The 22033-nt window shown below is 38.6% G+C and overlaps 1 pseudogene; it reads left to right on the top strand.

Moving 5' to 3' along the window:
• Positions 1 to 231: 231 nt before the first annotated feature.
• LOC114091208 (cyclic AMP-dependent transcription factor ATF-3 pseudogene) lies at positions 232 to 815 on the top strand (annotated as a pseudogene).
• Positions 816 to 22033: the final 21218 nt, after the last annotated feature.

Raw genomic sequence — 22033 nt, 5'->3', positions numbered from 1 at the left:
GGATCATGATTTTCTGCTAGGTAACTTATATGAGTCTTTTGCACACATGCTCTTTATTATTTCTGGTTATAGAAGGTGATCAGTATCACAGTCACTCCACGAAGCACGCACTACACAGCTCTCTCCCTGCTCAATGATCCGCCAGCCCGCGTGCTGACTGTGAGTCCTCGGTGCTCAACCTTTCAATTGCGGGACAGAAAAACAGCCGGACCCAGCATAGACTGGAGCAAAATGATGCTTCAACACCCAGAGCAGGTCTCTGCCTTGGGAGTCAGTGCCTCCGCCATCGTGCCCTGCCTGTCTCCTCCTGGGTTACTGATATTTGAGGATTTTGCTAACCTGACAGACACCCTTTGTCAAGGAAGGGTTGAGGTTTGCCATCCAGAACAAGCACCTCTGCCATTGGATGTCCTCTGCGCTGGAGTCAGTCATCATCAGCGACAGACCACTGGAGATGTCAGTCACAAAAGCTGAGGTAGCTCCTGGGGATGATGAAAGGAAAAAGAGGCAATGGGAAAGAAATAAGATCGCAGCCACCAAGTGCCAAAACAAGCAAAAGGAAAAGACCAAGTGCCTGCAGTCAGAGAAGCTGGAAAGTCTGAATGCCGAACTAAAGTCCCAAATTGAGGAGCTGAAGAATGAGAAGTAGTATTTGATATATATATATGCTCAACCTGTGTCGGCCGACGTGTATTGTCTGAGCTCAGAATGGGCAGACTCCAGAAGATGAGAGAAACTTCTTTATCCAACAGATAAAAGAAGGAACACTAAACAACAACTGGGGAGTCCTCATCGAATACACCTTTCCCATCTAAAACCTTGATGCCATTGGAAAGCCGACTACCTGTGCACCTCTAGAATCCCAGCAGCTGAGAACCACTGAGGCAGGAGGGCCCATGGTGAGTGATTCTACTGGGCCTTCCCACTCTGCTGAAAAGAATGAACTTTAGACCAGGGCAAGAGCATCCTTTGCTTCAGCTCCAGGATTTAGGCCTTCACATAGTGGTTGTTCTTAGATGTTCCAGATGGCCCCTGATTAGGGTCCTGTCTGCTTTCATGTGGGTTCTACAAGAACCAGGATGCCCACCATTAGGTTTCAAGCAAAATTATCTGTACCTTGGGGGGATGGAATGGCACCATCTCCTCCACTTCAGCTGCCTCTGTTGCTCATAGGAGACATGGAGTGAGAACAACACTTATTGAAGTTGTACAATGGCCAGGGTTGTGCTTTTTAGAGCATATGCTGTTTATCCTGGGATTACTGTGTGCAAGGCATTCGTTTCAAAACTAGGCATTATGTTCTTTTGATGTTTGTTTCATACAACACTGATGTGTGACTTTTCCGTGGTTTTCCTCAGATCTGGTTTCTGAGAGTCTGGAGGGTCCATTTCCATGGGCAGAATCTTACAAAAATGTTTGGTTGCCCAGAAGAGCTTTCCAGCTCCAGAAGAGCAGAATTGTCCTGCTGACCAGCAGAGCAAGTTTGTGCCAAAGAGAAGGCCTCCTTTTTCCCTTGGCACCCAGGTGTTAAGGGGAAATCTATGGGTGTGACAGTGAGTCCTCTGTTGCAGCTCAGTTACAATGTCACAGGAAGTATGCAGAAAGAAAGTCCAATTTCCAAAGGGTTAGGACTATCTACTCAGTGACTTTGTCAAGAGTTATCTCTAGTGGAAGAGCCAAAGAATATTCCATTTTCCTTTCCTTGTGGTAAAATCTGGTCAGTGGAGATGCATGATTGAAGCCTGATGATACCCAGGCTTTAGCATTATTGGATGTTAATGGCATTGTTTTTGTCATGTATCTGTCTTAAGAAATCTGGCTCAGAGCATTTGCAGCTGCGAGAGGTCACTCACACTGCCCACAGGCTACTATCTGATAAAATTCTGATGTTTCTGTGAAATCCTCAGTGTATAAGCTTTCTCAATAGTATCATTACAATTTTCTGTAAGAGAAAATATTATTTATCCTAGTATCCTTAACCTGTTAACATAATAAACCTTGGACCAAAAAAAAAAGGTGCTCAGTATCATCACTTGGTGCTCATCTAATCTCATTGCTAAGAACAAGTCCTATTTGCTACCAACCCAAATCCTTGTAGATCAAGGCCCCAAATTGCAAAGTCAGCCTTGTTTCCCCTTTCAGCAACTATACCCCTCTTGCTTCTAACAATAAAATGTTATCATATGATCCCTGTTACATGAAATTCTAGATCCCCAATGGTATTAAGGAAACAAGTTTCTTGAAGCTCTCTTGTCCTCACCTGGGAACATGAGAGGACAAAGCCTTTTAGTGATGCTGTGCTCACCTTACTAGTACATTCTATATTGTTTTTGTGAGGGGAGTGGCTTATGGACCCCCTCTCTGGGAACATAATCAGCAAGTGAGTTCCCTGAAGTCACAATAATTCAATTCTTTCTTCTCTTTTGCTGAAACTCATGACTATCTATATTTTCCAAAGAAGTCACAGCATCCAATTATTAACTATGTCAATACCTCGTAAGTCCTCAAAGAACCCTCCCAGCAGCATTTAAGGGCCGGCATCACATGATAGTCAATTTATGTCAATACAAATTGGACATATCATGCAGCTCAGTTGCTCAATCAGTTATTTCCTCCCACAGCAGTGACTTTATTTTCTTACCAAGACTCTGCTGGGACCTGAACCTAGTTATTGGTATAAAGACCATGAAGTGGGACACAGTAGAATCTGAGATGAGATTGACTTTTTTAGGAGACCTTTGTTTGACAAGAAGAAAATGGGATACCACTGTCCTCTAGCAAAGGTAGAACTATTTCTATAGGACTGAAGGATGTTTTAGGGGAATCTGGGAGTTTAAGAGTCTTAAGAAAATCCCACTATATAATCCCTTCCTTGGTGTAATGGTCTTCCTTCAGCATTAGTATCCCAATTTAGCATAGAAGACCCATAGAATCTGTTAATTCAGCATCCTTTTAACTCCACCACTATTCTAATTAAATCTTGTTTTCTGTTTGTCATCTAAGAGATAATGGTATTATGATTTAGGTATGTGATGTCCCTCAAAAGCTCATGGGTGAGACAATGCAAGAAAATTTAGAGAGGCTGGAGATGATGGCACACACCTATAACCTCATTGGCTTGGAAGGCTGAGGCAGAAGTATCATAAGTTAAAGCCATCCTTAGAAACTTAGTGAGGCCATAAGCAACTTAGAGAGACCCTGTCACAAAATTTCAAAAGGGTTGGGGGTGTGGCTCAGTCATTAAGTGCCTTTGGGTTCAATCCCTAGCACAAAAAAAGAAAGAGAGAAAAGAAAGTTTGGGTTATAAAAGCCTTAACCCAATCAGTGAATTAATCCCTGGATAGGGATTAACTGAGTGATGACTGTAGGCAAATAGAGTGTGTGTGGAGGAGGTAGGTCACTGGGGGCTTGCCCTTTGGTTTTATATTTTGTCCATAAGGAGAATCCTCTCTCTTCTTCTTGGTATGATGTCTTGAGCAAATTTCTTCTACCACACCCTTCCACCATGATGTTCAGACTCACCTCAAACCCCAAAGAATGGAGCCAACCATATTTGGGCTGAGACCTCTGAAACCCTGAGCCCCCAAAATAAACATTTCCTCCTCTGTTGTTTTTGTCAGATCTTTTGATCACAGCAGCAAAAAAGAAAAAAAACTTACTAAAACAGATGGTCTATTTAAATGCTTCTGTGAAGAGATTGACTTTCACAGCATGTCCTCATGTTACTGTTGGCCAAACACCCAACTCCAGATTTCTTCTAATCACTCTTCTCATGTACATTTCAAATGCAAAAACTAATGCATAAACCAAGTGCTTCCTTTTCAATCCATACCTCATCCCTATCTACCATATGTCTTTCCAGTTACAAGCATGGTGTTTGTCAGCAAAACAGTCCTCACTGTCATCTTGTTCATTGATCATTTACTACACCAATGATTGACAGTAAGAACTACTTACTTCATTGATAGTTGACCACTTACTATACCAATGGTCTTAGATTTGGTTCCCTCAAAGAAAACTCTGAGATATAGACTTAAATGACACATTTTATTTGGAAAACAGTCCCAAAAAACAAAAGTGAGGAAGTGGGGAAACAAGACAAGGAAGATGGCATTACTGAGCAGGTTTCTGCTCTCTTCCACTTGGAAAATCTCTGAGAACAGTATAAAACAAACCCAGCATCTTTGCAGTTTAGTACATTAAGTTGCATTTACCCACAAATTCCTCACTTCAGTGTTTGACTTTTACTCCCACATCCTTTGTCCCCGTCTGTTTTCTGTCAAGTAAGATCATGTACTACCAAAGAAAACTTCAGAGAAGAGACACCTATACCTGGGATATACAAAGATGATAGCACACTGGGAGGGTGTCTTGCTTTAAAGCTTGCCTTATGGAACTTGGGTGAACCTGTAATGCCAGATTCGTGGGACCCCAATAGACCTTAGGAGCCAAATCCGATGCAATCACACAAGAGTCTTTATTGCAAGCTCGAGCCTGGACTCACAACCGTTCCCAAAGTAGCAGTCCCAGGGAGTGAGTCCCAGTCCTTTGTTCAGTAAAATTTTATAGGTTTTGGGGGTAGCATCACAACATCACACAGCAAATCATTCCGTACCACGGGAAAGTCAAACAACAACTCTTAACATTGATTAGCACATTCACTGGCAGAACAAGTTGGGTAGGGGTGATTGGCTAGTACTAGAGGGGGTTCCTTTGAACTGATTGGTTTAGGCCACGAGGGGTGTACATGCTAAACTACATGGTTTCCCAACATGTTATCAACCACCATAAACTACTGGGGGGGGGGGGGGCCATCTGACATCCCAGGTATTTTTCCTGTCTCATGCTGATTGGCGGTTGCTAGGGGGTTGCTATGGGTCCTCACCTAGCCTAACTGAGTAAGGGACACCTGGTGCCGCAGATCTCTCCTGTTATTTGTAGACAACTCAGGAGGGTGGGTATGTGCTTTGGAGTGCTCTGTGGGTTTTTCCCAGGACAAAGGTCACACCCCCTTCCTTAGGACAGGCCTTGAGGTAGAAGCTGGTTTCTCAAAAATGGAGCCACATCAATTTGTCAAGCCAAAGGAGTGTAGAGACAGCACCAACAGTTTCTGATACACATCTCAATGCAATCCAGTGAATAAATTGGCAAGTCCATCCACAAAAGTTCAATCAATGGAGCCATTCTATTCCTCTTAAATGGAAAATTTTTCATGTTGCTTATAAATGTGTTCAAAGCATAGATCAAGTTCAGAAAATCATGTTTTCTCCAAATCATTATTGATTTAAGAAAAAGACATTTTCTCAGTAGAAGACATTTAAAAGGATCCTTTAAGATTATGAGATTATGTATGTTCACCATGGGCATATGACATGCATGATTTAAGAGTTACTGATTTACTTTAACTAGGAAGATGAGTTATTAAATTTAGAGCTAAATTATTTTTCTATATGTGAAAAAGTTTATCAGTCATAAAGAATTGGAGTTCTTTTTTTATTATTATTATTAGTTGTTCAAAACATTACAAGCTCTTCACATATCATATTTCTTTTTTTATTGGTTGTTCAAAACATTAATAATTCTTGACATATCATATTTCATACATTAGATTCAAGTGGGTTATGAACTCCCATTTTTACCCCAAATACAGATTGCAGAATCACATCGGTTACACATCCATATTTTCACATGATGCCATATTAGTGACTGTTGTATTCTGCTACCTTTCCTATCCTCTACTATCCCCCCTCCCCTCCCCTCCCATCTTCTCTCTCTACCCCATCTACTGTAATTCATTTCTCTCCTTGTTTTTTTTCCCATTCCCCTCACAACCTCTTATATGTAATTTTGTATAACAATGAGGGTTTCCTTCCATTTCCATGCAATTTCCCTTTTCTCTGCCTTTCCCTCCCACCTCATGTCTCTGTTTAATGTTAATCTTTTCCTCCTGCCCTTCCTCCCTGCTCTGTTCTTAGTTGCTCTCATTATATCAAAGATGAGTTTTGGCATTTGTTTTTTAGGGACTGGCAAGCTTCACTTAGCATAATCTGCTTTAATGCCATCCATTAACCTGCAAATTCCATGATTTTGTCATTTTTTAGTGCTGATTAATACTCCATTGTGTATAAATGCCACATTTTTTTTTATCCATTCATCTATTGAAGGGCATCTGGGTTGGTTCCACAGTCTAGCTATTGTGAATTGTGCTGCTATGAACATCGATGTGGCAGTATCCCTGTAGTACGCTCTTTTAAGGTCTTCAGGGAATAGTCCGAGAAGGGCAATAGCTGGGTCAAATGGTGGTTCCATTCCCAGCTTTCCCAGGAATCTCCATACTGCTTTCCAAATTGGCCGCACCAATTTGCAGTCCCACCAGCAATGTACAAGAGTACCTTTTTCCCCACATCCTCGCCAGCACTTGTTGTTGTTTGACTTCATAATGGCTGCCAATCTTACTGGATTGAGATGGTATCTTAGGGTGGTTTTGATTTGCATTTCTCTGACTGCTAGAGATGGTGAGCATTTTTTCATGTACTTGTTGATTGATTGTATGTCCTCCTCTGAGAAGTGTCTGTTCAGGTCTTTGGCCCATTTGTTGATTGGGTTATTTGTTTTCTTATTGTTTAATTTTTTGAGTTCTTTGTATACTCTGGATATTAGGGCTCTATCTGAAGTGTGAGGAGTAAAAATTTGTTCCCAGGATGTAGGCTCCCTATTTACCTCTCTTATTTCTCTTGCTGAGAAAAAACTTTTTAGTTTGAGTAAGTCCCATTTGTTGATTCTAGTTATTAACTCTTGTGCTATGGGTGTCCTATTAAGGAATTTGGAGCCCGACCCCACAATATGTAGATCGGAGCCAACTTTTTCTTCTATCAGAAGCAGAGTCTCTGATTTGATATCAAGCTCTTTGATCCATTTTGAGTTAACTTTTGTGCATGGCGAGAGAAAGGGATTCAGTTTCATTTTGTTGCATATGGATTTCCAGTTTTCCCAGCACTATTTGTTGAAGATGCTAGCCCCTTTATCAAATATAAGAAAGTTGTAATTTTGTGGATTGGTCTCTGTGTCCTCTATTCTGTACCATTGGTCCACCTGCCTGTTTTGGTACCAGTACCATGCTGTTTTTGTTACTATTGCTGTATAGTATAGTTCGAAATCTGGTATCGCTATACTGCCTGACTCACACTTCCTGCTTAGAATTGCTTTTGCTATTCTGGGTCTTTTATTTTTCCATATGAATTTCATGATTGCTTTATCTATTTCTACAAGAAATGCCATTGGGATTTTGATTGGCATTGCATTAAACCTATAGAGAACTTTGGGTAATATCGCCATTTTGATGATGTTAGTTCTTCCTATCCATGAACAGGGTATATATTTCCATATTCTAAGGTCTTCTTCTATTTCTCTCTTTAGGGTTCTGTAGTTTTCATTGTATAAATCTTTCACCTCTTTTGTTAGGTTGATTCCCAAGTATTTTATTTTTTTTGAGGATATTGTGAATGGGGTGGTTGTCCTCATTTCCATTTCAGAAGATTTGTCACTGATATACAGGAATGCCTTTGATTTATGCATGTTGATTTTATATCCTGCCACTTTGCTGAATTCATTTATTAGCTCTAGTAGTTTCTTTGTAGACCCTTTTGTGTCTTCTAGTTATAGAATCATATCATCTGCAAATAGTGATAATTTAAGTTCTTCTTTTCCTATCTTAATGCCTTTAATTTCTTTTGTCTGTCTAATTGCTCTGGCCAGTGTTTCGAGAACTATGTTGAATAGAAGTGGTGAGAGAGGGCATCCCTGTCTTGTTCCAGATTTTAGAGGGAATGCCTTCAATTTTTCTCCATTCAGAATGATGCTAGCCTGAGGCTTAGCATAGATAGCTTTTACAATGTTGAGGTATGTTCCTGTTATCCCTAGTTTTTCTAGAGTTTTGAACATAAAGGGATGCTGTACTTTGTCGAATGCTTTTTCCGCATCTATCAAGATGATCATATGGTTCTTATTTTTAAGTCTACTGATGTGGTGAATAACATTTATTGATTTCTGTATATTGAACCAGCCTTGCACCCCAGGGATGAATCCTACTTGATCATGGTGCACAATTTTTTTTATGTGTTTTTGTATCTGATTCGCCAGGATTTTATTGAGGATTTTTACATCTAGGTTCATTTGAGATATTGATCTGTAGTTTTCTTTCTTTGAGGTGTCTTTGTCTGGTTTCGGAATCAGGATGATGTTGGCCTCATAGAATGAATTTGGAAGAGCTCCTTCTTTTTCTATTTCCTGAAATAACTTGAAAAGTATTGGTATTAATTCTTCTTTGAAGGTTTTGTAAAACTCCGCTGTATATCCATCCAGTCCAGGGCTTTTCTTAGTTGGTAGTCTTTTGATTGCTTCTTCTATTTCATCCACTGATATTGGTCTGTTAAAAATTGTGTGTATCCTCCTGACTCAGTCTGGGCAAATCATATGACTTAAGAAATTTATTGATGTCTTCACTATCTTCTATTTTATTGGAATATACGTTTTCAAAATAATTTTTAATTGTCTTCTGTATTTCTGTAGCATCTGTTGTGATATTGCCTTTTTCATCCCATATGTTATTAATTTGAGTTCTCTCTCTTCTTCTCTTTGTTAGCATGGCTAAGGGTCTGTAGATCTTATTTATTTTTTTCAAAGAAACAACTTTCAGTTTTGTCAATTTTTTCAATAGTTTCTTTTGTTTCAATTTCGTTGATTTCCGCTCTGATTTTAATTATTTCTTGCCTTCTGCTACATTTGCTGTTGTTTTGCTCTTCCTTTTCTAGGGCTTTGAGATGAAGTGTGAGCTCATTTATTTGTTGGTTTTTTCTTTTATTGAGGAATGAACTCCAGGCAATGAATTTCCCTCTTAAAACTGCTTTCATTGTGTCCCATACATTCCGATATGTTGTGTCTGTATTTTCATTTATCTCTAAGAATTTTTTTATTTCCTCCTTTATGTCTTCTGTAACCCATTGATCGTTCAGTAACATATTGTTCATTTTCCATGTGATGTAGGATTTTTCCTTCCTTCTTTTATAATTGATTTCCAGTTTCATTCCATTGTGATCAGATAAAATGCATGGTATTATCTCCACCCCTTTATATTTACTGAGGGTTGCCTTATGGCATAATATATGGTCTATTTTTGAGAAGGATCCATGTGCTACTGAGAAAAAAAGTATATCCACTTGATGATGGTTGATATATTCTATATATGTCAGTTAAATCTAGGTTATTGATTGTGATATTGAGTTCTATAGTTTCTTTATTCAACTTTTGTTTGGAGGATCTGTCCAATGGTGAGAGAGGTGTGTTAATTATTGTGTTGTGGTCTATTTTATTCTTGAACTTGAGGAGAGTTTGTTTTATGAACATCGCAGCACCCTTACTTCGTGCATAAATATTGATAATTGTTATGTCTTGTTGGTAAATGGTTCCTTTTATCAGTATATAATGTCCTTCCTTATCCCTTTTGATTAACTTAGTCTTGAAGTCGATTTTATTCGATATGAGGATGGCCACCCCTGCTTGCTTACGAGGACCATGTGTGTGGTATATTTTTTCCCAACCTTTCACCTTCAGCCCGTGTATGTCTTTTCCAATCAGATGTGTCTCCTGGAGGCAGCATATTGTTGGATTTGTTTTTTTAATCCATGTTACCAGCCTATGTCACTTTATTGGAGAGTTTAAGCCATTAAATTTTAGAGTTACTATTGATATATGGTTTGTACTTCCAGCCATGTTTGATTATTTATCTTTTTTTTAAAATTTGGTTTGTTTCTCCATGATTAGCTTTCCCCCCACCCTCTGGCTTTACTGAGGTACTTCCCACTGTTGGTTTGGGTTATTGTTTTTCATTTCTTCCTCATGTAGTGTTTTGCTCAAGATGCTTTGCAATGCTGGTTTTCTGGCTGCAAATTCTTTTAACTTTTGTTTATCATGAAAGATTTTTATTTTGTTGTCATACCTGAAGCTTAATTTTGCTGGATACAAAATTCTTGGTTGGCATCCATTGTCTTTCAGTGTTTGAAATACGTTGTTCCAGGATTTTCTCGCTTTCAGCGTCTGTGATGAAAAATCTGTTGTTAACCTTATTGGTTTACCCCTGAATGTAATCTGCCTCCTTTCTCTTGTAGCTTTTAATATTTTCTCTTTGTTCTGTATATTGGATATCTTCATAACAATGTGTCTTGGCGTTGGTCTACTGTGATTTTGTATGGCCGGTGTCCTGTATGCATCTACAATTTGTACATCCGTGTCCTTTTTTATTTCTGGAAAGTTTTCTATAATTATTTCATTCAGCAGGTTCCTCATTCCCTTGGTTTGAATCTCTATACCTTCCTCTATCCCAATGACTCTTAAGTTTGGTTTTTTTATGTTATCCCATATCTCTTGGATGTTTTTCTCATGATTTTTTACCAGCCTTTCTGAGTTGGCTAGAATCTTTTCAAGATGATATATTTTGTCTTCATTATCTGATGTTCTGGCTTCTACTTGCTCCACTCTGTTAGTGATACTCTCATTTGAGTTTTTAATTTGGTTTATAGTTTCCTTCATTTCTAGAATTATTGTTTGATTTTTTTATAATCTCTATCTCCTGATAAAGATGCTTATTTGCTTCTTTTATCTGTTTATGTAATTCATTTTCAATGTGTTCTTTCATTGCTTGAATTTGCTGTCTCATATCCTCTTTAAGATTCCATTCCATCTGTCTAAGGTATTCCTTGAGTTCTTTATTTGACCATTTTTCTGATGCCTCTAGGTCCTCCTGAATATTTAGGCTGTCCTGCATTGTTTGTACACCTTTTCTTCCTTGCTTTTTCATGCTGCTCATGTTACTTCTTGTTCTGTTTGACTGCTGAGTTACTGTTTACTCCTATAAATTTATTTGATGTTTGGGAGGAAAGGTATTAGAAGGGAAGGGAAGAAGTCATTAAAGAGAATGAGGGTAAACAGGTAGAATTCAAAGAAGGGGGAATAAGGAAATTGAAAAGACAAAAGAAAAAATAGAAAAGAAAAAAATTTAAAAAATAATCAAAAAAATTTTAAAAATAAAAAAAATTTTTGAAAATGAAAAAAAAAAAACCCAAATAAAAAAATTTAATAAATGCAGTCTTAGAGTTTGATTAACTTCTCTTCCAGTAGGTGGAGCTGTGCCCACCGGGCCAAGCTTCTCCTCTCAATACGCGGGAACCAATCACTCTGCAGCAGCTCCTCCTCCCAGACTGGGTGGGTCTCCAATCCTGATTGCCTAGGGCCTTTTCCTGTGTCTAGTTACTTCCCCGCTTTTCCTCAAGCCAGGCCCCACTCACCGGTGATGCTCACCACAATACTGGCTACACGCCAGGACTGGGCACACTCTCCCTGTTTGCCATTCCCTCAGACCCTAAGTTTGCGGAGCTTGGGGCTGAGAACCCTCAGTGTATTTTGCTTGCCGTCCAGTAGCCACGCCCCTGGTAGCTGGTGTAAGAGACCTCAGTTTTCAGCACTGGTGGGAGCGGTAGCCGGGGGTCCCGCGCCACGGGTCCTGCACCACTCCTGATTCCCTCGGTCTGATTATCACACTCACGGGAGAGCTGGGAGGGGCCTTTGAGGTTTCCCCGCTGTGTGGAAAGGGAAGGCTAGGGGGTTACACATCTGTCGCCACCAGTTTCAATGAAGTTATCTCCTCCGCCACATTCTGGTGACATCAGTTCTCTGCCGTGGTGGTATCCCATGCAAATGGCAACAGTTCATTCCCTTTGCCGGGTGACCAATGCAACGGGTGGGTCCTGACTGGCTCTCCCAAGCCCCGTCTCAATCCTGTGGCCACTGCCTATGAAGGCTCAGTTGGTATTAACCTCCGCAGGTTCAGAAGGGCCAACCAGTTGTTTCAGCAGGATCGTTTAGTGCTGAGTCACAGCAGTTTGTCTGCGAGACACAGGCAAATGGGAGCTTGAATTCAGCCGATCTGGGCTCGGTGTGTGTTCTGAGAGGCACAGACTGTTCGCCCCAGATCCACATTAGCTCAGAATTGCCTAGTGATCCTGAGCAAACAGCATTTAGACGGTTTAAGACTCCCTATGCCCGCGCAGCTGAAGAAGTCAGAGACTTGATCTCTCAGCACCCACCGCCATGTTGGATCAGTCAGAATTGGAGTTCTTAAAAAGCTTATATTAAGAAAAAGATCTTCGGACACAGCTGGGTACAGCACAGGCCTGGGACCCCACAGGCTGGTACCAACGGGCTGCCAAAGCATTCATACTGGCTGGACATCTGGCTCTTTGTGCTCTTGGACATGGTGCTGTTCCTCTTTGTGTACCTCTTGCCCTGATGGGTTTGCTGACATCTCAAGACCACTGGATTCTGGAATGAATTCTGAAAATGACTACAGTCTTCTTGAACAAAGAAGATGGGATTGTGCTACTACAGAATATCAAGTCTCTAAGGGAACTTCCTTTCTTTTTATATATTTTTAACTCATTTGGGGAACTACTAAATGAGTAGTGATCTCCTTCATAACCAAGTTCTTAAAACTAAATGCAGTGTTTCACATTTACACTTTTCTCAAACACCTAATGGCTTTATACAGGCTGGTGTAGAAGTATTTGTACCTTAAAGCCTAGCATATTCACTAAGAATACAGTAATGTCTTTAATGTTGTAAGGGTTTGTCTGGGTTTAATTCAGTCACATAATGTGGTGTGTAACTAGATGAGATGAGGTAATTGTAAATTCCAAATTTATTCAGAAAAGAGAAGAACTTTACTAGTGTTCTAGGTTATGTAGATGCTGTAATTAACACAAGATGTACAGAAAATAGAGTCCACAAGCTATTGGCTCTAAACATGCTTAGTTTTTAAACAGTCTTTTCATGACCTTTGAAATTCTGCATTGTGGTCAGCAGGTCAACAGACACAAAGGAGGTAGTAGCATCTGATAGTGGAAAGCCCACCTGCATGCCCTCTTGAGCACCCTCAAGTAGGAGTGTTTCAAGCCTGTTTTCTTTTTTAAAAATTATTGTATTAGGTATGCTTGTGTCCAAAACATTTGCTTTTATAGTGCTTGTAACCTATTTAAATACTTCTGCAAAGTCAGTGATATTTACTCACTCTTCAGAGCTTCATGATTGGCTGGCAGCATTTTAGACCACAGCAGTGGAACAAATAAAAATTCTTGCCTCTATAGAGATTGTTCTGTCATTGCTGTTCTTCTAAAAATCTAATTGTTATTAAACACAAATCTAATTGTTATTTAAATCTGCAGGTATTCTGACCATGGAAAGAGACAGGGAAGCATTCCCCTGGTGAGCAAACTCCCAGAGGATAACTGGCACCCTGATCTCCATGATTGGAATGTCTAGAAGTTTCCCCCCTGAGGCTAGTAAGATAACCATGCAGGTGCACCACTTGATTTCCATAGTAACTCCTTGGGTGTGAGAGGCTCTGTGTTTGTATTAACCTAGACCTTATCTCAGCTAGCACTCAGCATTAAGGGAATACTTGTTAGAGTGTAGTCAGGTGTGATGGATAATATGTAACCTTTTTTGAGTTAAAAAACTTGGCAGGAGGGATAAGCAGACACCACTTCTATACTTCTTCTTCACTCTTTACTCCACTCTCTCTTTTCCATCCTGTCTGCCTGCTTGTACTTTTTGTGTCTGTGTCTGTTCTATGTGCACCTTCTTGCAGGTATTCCTCCACAGATGTTCCTTTACAACTGGCGTTCAACATTGGAGCACAAGACCCCGCATATCCTCCCAGTCCACAGAGAGTATGTGACAACAAAATCAGCCCTGGCAGAGACCATTCCAGATGTAATAGGGGAGGGAGTGGCTTACTCCCTACGCCCCCTCCAGAGGGCATTAGATGCATCTTTTCATCAGCTGGTACTGATCCCTAATCAGTGACACCATGGGAAAGTTTCTGTCAAATGCACAAAGATGTCATCAGGCTGAGTTTTCTTTCCTGTTTCACAAGGCTGGACATACTGTGACAATAATCTTACTGCCTTGCTGACAGAGATAAGCTCTTGCTCTCCCTTCTAATCAGAAAGTGGATCACTAAATTTGAAAGACTGGGAGAGGATAGGTGAAATTCTTCATGAAAAACTAAGGGCTCCCATACCTGTGTTACAAACTTGGGCTTCTTTGTAGGGATACAATTGATAAGGCCTCAGTTTCTCACTGCTTTTCCCTTTCTGTGCCTAGCCATGCGGTTCATTTAAGGGACCTGCAGTTGCCTGCAGCTACTTAGGACACTCCTAGATGCACAGCTCCCCTAGGTGATTTACTGCCTTTGTCTTCATGCCTGTAGCAGCCACCCTACCCCAAGCTAAATCCAAGTTAACTAAGTGTTTGGGACAAGATGCAGAGGAAGGGGAGTTTCATAGCTTCACTGTCTGTCCCATTGGGTTGAATTTCGCCGGTCAGCCAGAGCATAGCAATTATCTTCTGTTATATTTAAAGAGTTGCAATGTACTGTTTTAGAAAGTGATGTAAACAATGTTTTTACTCTAAATATGATTGAAATGTTGGAAATAGAATATGCTCTAGTTCCTAATGATTACAAAATCACTAAAATGGTAACTCCTAAAGTTGCCTTGCCTTAAAACCCCCCAACTCAGGACAAAAGGAGGAGGAACTAATTTCTCCAGCCCCCTCAGGATCCCAAGATGCAAGTGTTTCCAGAACAAGAGACCTCTCAATCTCATTTCACAAATCCTTTCACGCCACTAGAGGGAGCAGTGTAATAGGTTTGATTACTACTAAAGACATCCAAGGGAGGCCTTTCACTGGAGACACAGCTTGGTCCATAGGGTTCCTTGCATGGAGAAATCATGGGTTTCCCCAGTAATAACCTTTAAATAAAAGGGAAGATATAAAGTTTGACTCTACTGATATTGGAGCATGTCAGTCAGTTACTGAAAGTAGACCTAAATTAACTTTTTTTTTTTAATGAACAGTCAATTACAGGTTTATCGGACACTAATACTAATGTCATGGTAATAAATACTTTTATGGTATGGTTTTGTGCATGGCCTTAAGAGGCCACCCCGGTTTGAGGAAAAGAAAATAAAAATAAACAAGTGTCCATTTATTCATGGTCTCAAGGGGCCACCCCAGTTTGGGGAAAAGAAAACAAAAATAAACAAGTGTCTAAAACCTCCCTGTGGCTACCATGCTCTGCCCCTTACAATTCACAACAAATCATTGCTTATATTCAACCATATGTGGAAACTGTTACAAGATTTGCAAGGTTTAAAACAAAAAAGAAAAAAATAACTATCCAGAAAGAATATAAACTGCAACACCATGCTCTAAGAAAATAATATTTAAAAAGAAAAAATGGTTACACAGTTTTCCTTATTTTTAACTTCTGCTGGATTTCTAACTTTCCTAGACTTATATTTAAAATGTGAATACAGCCTCTATACAATTTACTAGGGTTATTTAAAAAATAGTTTAGACAAAAGAAGGGAAAAAAGTGTCTCTTCAAGCTGCTTGACTGGCTATCTTATCTGTTTTCAGCCAGCTTTCTTAACCAGCTCCTCCCTATTGCTGCAGCACAAATAAAAAGAGAAAAATATAAAGATTCCAAATGTGCAAGTTTGTGACAACAAATCTCACCACTGTGTATAACTATAATGCAACAATAAAAAATGTGGAAAGAGAAAATAAAAAGGAAGTAGAGTAGCGCTGAAGTACAGCACAATGGTAGAGTGCATGCTTAGTATGTATGAGGCCCTAGGGGTTCTATCTCCGGGACCACAAAGAGAGAGAGAAAAGAAATGGGTGTGGATTTGATGGAAGAGCTACAGTCTCATTATAAAGAAATACATACAAAAGGAGGCATGGATAATTACACACATTTTCTTTTCCTTTCCCTAGAAACAACTACAAAGAACAATCAATTTGTATCAGTTGTCTATATTTAAACCCTTTCCTAATTTGCATATCATTCCCCAGAACCAAAAAAAAAACTGTTCTCTTTATAAAGCCATTTAGCAACTGTCAGTAATCACCGGAGAAAACCCCCTGAAAGTTTCATCTTTAATTTCATGAGCTTCTCAAATATTTATCTGGAAAAAAAATGTAGATCTTTTCAGAAAAAGGCAGGTTGGAATTGTGCTGTGATACATGCAGATTTTTTATATTTTATCACATTTTATTGAGCAAAAATATCTAATTCTCAATTCTAGGTTTTATTTCCCTCATGAAAGGGTATAAAAATATAAAGCACAAACAAATTTTTCCAGTCCATGTATATGGATATTTTTGTTATTTCTTTTTAATTTCTTTTGGATGTGACTCATGCCTATCTTGTCCTTTGGAATATTTCTTCAGAGACAAATAAACATGTTTAGAATATGCCTGACATTCATGTAATTTTGAGATAAATAAATTTTTCCTATCTTTTTCAGTGTTAGGATAATATAACTCAAAACAAAACCTTCTATCAACCCATAAAACTTCTCCACAAAAAAAAAAAAAGAAAGAAAGTAAAGAGTATTAGTAAGCATTAAACCAGAATGTGATACACATCACAGGCAATCTTCTATTAGTTTGCAAAGACAGAAACAAATCTCTCTTTTATATAGCCAAGCAGATCAAAACTATTACATTCATGTTCCCAAAATAAACAAAAATTAGGTTTTAATTAGCCCTCCAGTATGAGAACTTGACAGTACCATTTATTACACACAGTTCATCCTAAATTTACCATCTGTGTTAGTTCATTGGTTTTATACAGTGGAAAAATAAACTTCTATCTTTCTGACAGGAGATAGTTTTGTGATTGGGAGCAAGGCATCCACTGAAATTAGGCTCCTACTCACCCCCAGAAACTGGGAGGTAGGGCCCTATTACACTTCATTGAAATGTAAACACCAAGGGATAGTGCACCCATAGTTCCCAGGTCCTTGAGAAAGACATCCTTATGTTATAAAGAAAGCAAAAGATTTATTTAGCTTCTCTTAAAAAAAAATATTGATTCCTGTGTGGATATTCACACATTTTGAGATAAGAAAGAACTTAGAATTTTTCTACAGTAAATTTTCTAATAAAAGGGAAGGGAATTTTCCCTCTTACTTTCAAGAGAGAGAAATTAAAGCTCATTTTTATTGATGCATTATAATTATGCATAATAATGGGATTTGTTATGCCATATTTGTACATGCACAAAACATCACTCAGTACCTTCCCTAACCCTTCCTTTCTTCTTCCTCCTGATCTGTTCTACTCTACTGATCTCCCTTTTATTATTATTGTTTTAATTAGTGCATTATATATAATTTAAAACAAATTTTATTTTCTCTTTCCCTAGAAAGAACTGCAAAACTCATTGTGGTATATTCATACATGAACATAGCATAATTTGATAGATTTCATTCTCCAGTGTTTCCCCTTAGGTCTCATTTTCAATTTGTATTTACCTTTTCCTTAAGCAATGGCTTTTCTGTGTCAGCCATGGTTGTTAGTAACCATGTTGTTTAGAGTACTTGTTATTCTCATCAGCTTAGAATTTGTTCATCCATTTCATCATCTATCAGGTTATAATTAAATCTTATGCACTAGAAACAAGCCTGGACTATGTTGATTTAGAAATGAATTGGAGAGACAGATTCCTTTCACTAAAGAAATTATATTTCATAGAAGGAAACAGATATTAAAGAGAGAAATAAATAAATTTACTTAATAATTTGTTTACAATCTAATTACAGGTGCCATTAAGGATAATGAGGATAAACAAGATAGCATAAAGGACTAAGCTGGAAAAACTTCATGGGAGATGATTTTTGAGCTGAGATGTGATGAAAGACCACCAAGAAGATGAGGGGAGTTAGTGTCATAAGCAAAGAGAAAATGAGCTTCTAGATGTTTAACCTTAGCAAAGGAATAGAATATAAATGGCATTTGCTATGAGTGGAAATACAAGTGAAAGGTACATTTGTGGGACCAGAGAGAATTCTGTTTTAAACATGTTGATCCGAGTACTCTCTTAAACATCAAAGTATAGATTTTAAGGAAACAATGGGTTCCATAGTTTTTAACTCATATTAAATGTCAGAAAAGAGCCTACAAATGTGAAAGTCATCAAGTTACAGACATCATTTAAACCAGAGATCCAGACTTCCTCTTCTGGCTATGACAAGTAATTTCTGGAAGACTCATGCTTCCCATGAAAAGCAGATTTAAAAGGAAATAAGATTTAAAAAAATTAATCTGTCTGACATTTTCAGAAAGATGACTAGGCAACTAGGATTCAAGTGGGCAGAATAATAAAAAGAAGGGAATATTTTTGCCTATGGATAGTTGGTCATTAATAGCATGAAGAAGCCTGAAAATTCAGGCATAAGGAGATCTGGACAAAGTTACTGCTAAAAGACAGAGCGAGCAAAAGAAGTGACAAAATTGAACTTTGTATGGCATGAAAGTCAAGATTCAAGTGGCCACATCTCAGCAAAGGATAAAACCCAACAACTTATTTGGTCTCTCCTTCCCCTAAAGGTATTTGCCAAATTCTTGGATTATGTTGAGATGGGGAATAAGTCTGAAAGTCTCTAAAATATGCCAGTCTCTCAGGACTAGAAGAAAATATTGAATTTTAAGAATTTTATTTTAATAATTTTAAAATATTAATTTTAAGACAAAGAAGAAGTATCCTTTAGGAAACACATTCTTTTTTGAGTTGAGACACCGCAAGGTACACACCTGAAGTAACATCAAGGCATTCCAGAAGTATATCTTTAAAAGTAGTGCGACCTTAAAATACTGAAAATCCATATTCTGTTATCTCATGGCCTTATCTGATTAAAACTGTATTCTTTCAGTCTTGATGGAGAATTGAGTACATTTATTACTAAGTAGATTAAAAGAACATATGGAGAATAAATAAACAAACCAACATATATGCAATCACTTGCTTTTCAACAAAGTGTCAGTGAAATGTGATAGGGAAAGAATGACCCTTTCAACACATGGTCTGGATATTCATACAGAAAAACTAATTCACAATGATCACAGATTTACATATGAAATGTTAAAAAATAAAGATACAAGCAAAAAGTGTCTTTTGGTAAACAAATGTATCTGAAAAAGGAAAGTATAGTCCATTAAAGAAAAAAATTGATAAATTGGACTTCATTAAAGTAAAAAAAAAAAAAAAAAAACTCTGTTTATCAAAAGTTACCATAAAGGTTCACAGGAAAATTTGCAGGAAGAGAGGAGTAAGATAAATGTTTTATATCTTAACTATGGTGTAGTTACACAACTGTAGAGTTAACTAGATTAATTCTCAATTTCTCAGTCAAAGAAAGACTGCCTATGCTCAGGAAAGAAAGTTCTATTCAACATGCACTACTCTCTGGCCTCAGAGTTTCCTTTATTTAGTAAGGAAATAGAATATGAATGTCTTTACTGGTCACTGCATTATATATTTAGAGGACATAATACTTAGAACAATGGCAGACAGGTAGGAATTATCCAAAACTTCTTAAAGTTTCTGAAAATCTAATGGATGAAGAAAGGAAGAATCCAAGAACTATGGGCACATTTTGTGCAAGCCTAGGCTCTTCCAACCCCAGCCCTACCATGGGGCTCACAGTTCTCAGACTCCATGTTTCTGCTCCAGTTGTTTCCCCAATTAGGTATGCATTGGGTGCCCAAGAATGCACAACAGATATCACATGAGCCAGCTGTTTTCTCTCTGTGTGTGTGTGTGTGTGTGTGTGTGTGTGTGTTACCCCACTGGAGACACTGGCTCTGAAGCTATAAAGACCTAAAGGTCTGTAGGCCACAAATCTTCTGTTAAACTACCTGAGGCACCAAATTCATGATTGTTTAACACATAAAATTTCCATCATCACAGTCCTCCATACAGGTGGTTGTTTTTATTCTGGGGATTGAGCCCAGGGGCACTTTATTACTAAGGTACATCACCCATCCTTTTAATTTTTTTACTTTTTTGAGACAGGATTGCTGCAGTCTGGCTGGGCACAATTCAGGAGCCACTTGTCAAAAGAAACGAACTTTATTTTTAGAACACACAAGCCAAACCACACAGCTCTTCAGGAAAACCTTCAGAGCCCAACTGCCACCACCGGCTTCCCACAAGCCTCTCAACCTCCCCCACTCCTCCTGCTCTTGAGGCCGATTGGCTGGGTCACATGGGCGGAGCCAAAAAAAAGTCCCCCAATGAGCAGCTCCGTGGTCTGAAAGAGTGGGGAAACAACCCAATGAGCATCACTGCAGAGGAGCCAATCATTTGGCAGCTAGAAGTTTGCTGGGGTTGCTGTGAGCCAATCATCAGCTGGCAGCAGGAAGTTTGCTGGCAGCTGGAAGTTTGCTGGGGCCCCTTCAGCTGTGGCTCTCAACATCTCCCCCTCTCTGTTTAAACAACAAGCATGTGGCTTAGGGACCGTGCCTGGCTTAGGTTGTCCAATACTACATATGGTCCTTACCTGTCATCGGATGAGCTGACCTCAAGGCGTCAGCCTCCTGTTTTAGGTTGGTACCATTGCAATTGACTATTACCATTGCAATTACCCATCATTGACTACTGGTCCAGCATACAGTCACACCTGTGGATAGGTCTTTGTGCCAGCGGGGGAGGGGGGTGAGGTTCTTTGCCTCATCTCTGTTGGCCCCCAAATTTTAGCTGAACAACCATCACAAGCAGAAGGGAGGAGGATACACCAAGCCAATTGATGGCTCCTTTTGGAAAAATTGTACCACTGATGACACCATCAGCAAAAATACCCCAACAATTTTCCAAATTCTGGCAAGTGTGTGACGTCCATCTGCCAAATATGGTTAGGTATCAGTGCTCTAAAATTGACTCCAAAATTAACTTGTGGTAAAAAGGTTACACAATTTTGACATTGTTTTATTATTTGTCTAGCTTGTTCCTTAGTTATTTTAAAACACTTTTGTAAAGTATTAGCATTGACGTGGAACTTTTTATGAAAATTTGTAGCTTCTTCTAGTGTAGAGAAAATATGTATGTCATGTGTAATTTTATCTGCTAAATCATTGCCCAAACTAAGGGCTCCAGGCAATCCTGTATGTGCCCTGATATGTCCCATAAAGAATGGATCTTTTCTGTCCCAGATTAGACATAATATAGTGGAAAGCAAAGAGAAAACAGTAGAGGAAGGGGAAATCCTACCAGCATCTTCAAGGGATACTATAGCATTAACTATATACTGACTATTGGAAAATAAATTAAATACAGAATCTTTAAACATCACAAAAGCTTGTAATACTGCATTAAGCTCTACCTTTTGAGCTGATTGTTTGGGTACTAAAAATGTAAAAGTTTGATCAGGTGTAACTATTGCTGCTGTACCATTATTTGACCCATCAGTGAATATATTTGGAGCATTCATGATAGGTGTTTTTCTTGTCATTTTTGGAAAAATTACAGGATGCAATGACCAAAAAGACAATAAAGGATTAGATGGTAAGTGGTTATCAAATGAAACATTAAATTTGCACATGATTATTGCCCAAGTATTTAACTCATTAGCTAACTCATTAATTTGATCCATAGTATATGGAGTAATAATTTTATTGGGAGAAATTCCAAACACTCCCTTTGCTGCTTTTATTCCTTTGAGTATTATTTGTCCTACAGCCTCAGGATACCTAGGAGAATAAGATAAATGTATCCATAGTAATGGACCTTCTTGCCAAAATACTCCTGTAGGAATATTTTTTGTTGGTAGTACAATAAATAATAAAGGCAAACTTATATCAATTCTATCCAAATGCATATTTTCCATATATGTTTCAATGATTTTTAATGCCTTTCTTGCTTCAGGCGTTAACACTCGGGGTGAATTTGGATCTGATGGACCTTTTAGGATATCAAATAAAGGTCCCAACTCTCCTGTTGGTATACCTAGATAAGGCCTTATCCAATTTATGTCTCCTAATAACTTTTCAAAGTCGTTAAGTGATTTGAGTTGTTCTACTCGTATTTGAATTTTTGGTGGACGGACCATGGTTGAGGATAATAGAACTCCTA

Source organism: Marmota flaviventris, chromosome 8, assembly GCF_047511675.1.
Source record: "Marmota flaviventris isolate mMarFla1 chromosome 8, mMarFla1.hap1, whole genome shotgun sequence".
Lineage (NCBI taxonomy): Eukaryota > Metazoa > Chordata > Mammalia > Rodentia > Sciuridae > Marmota > Marmota flaviventris.
Note: the sequence above shows the minus strand (reverse complement) of the source record. Positions and strands in the feature narration are given on the sequence as shown.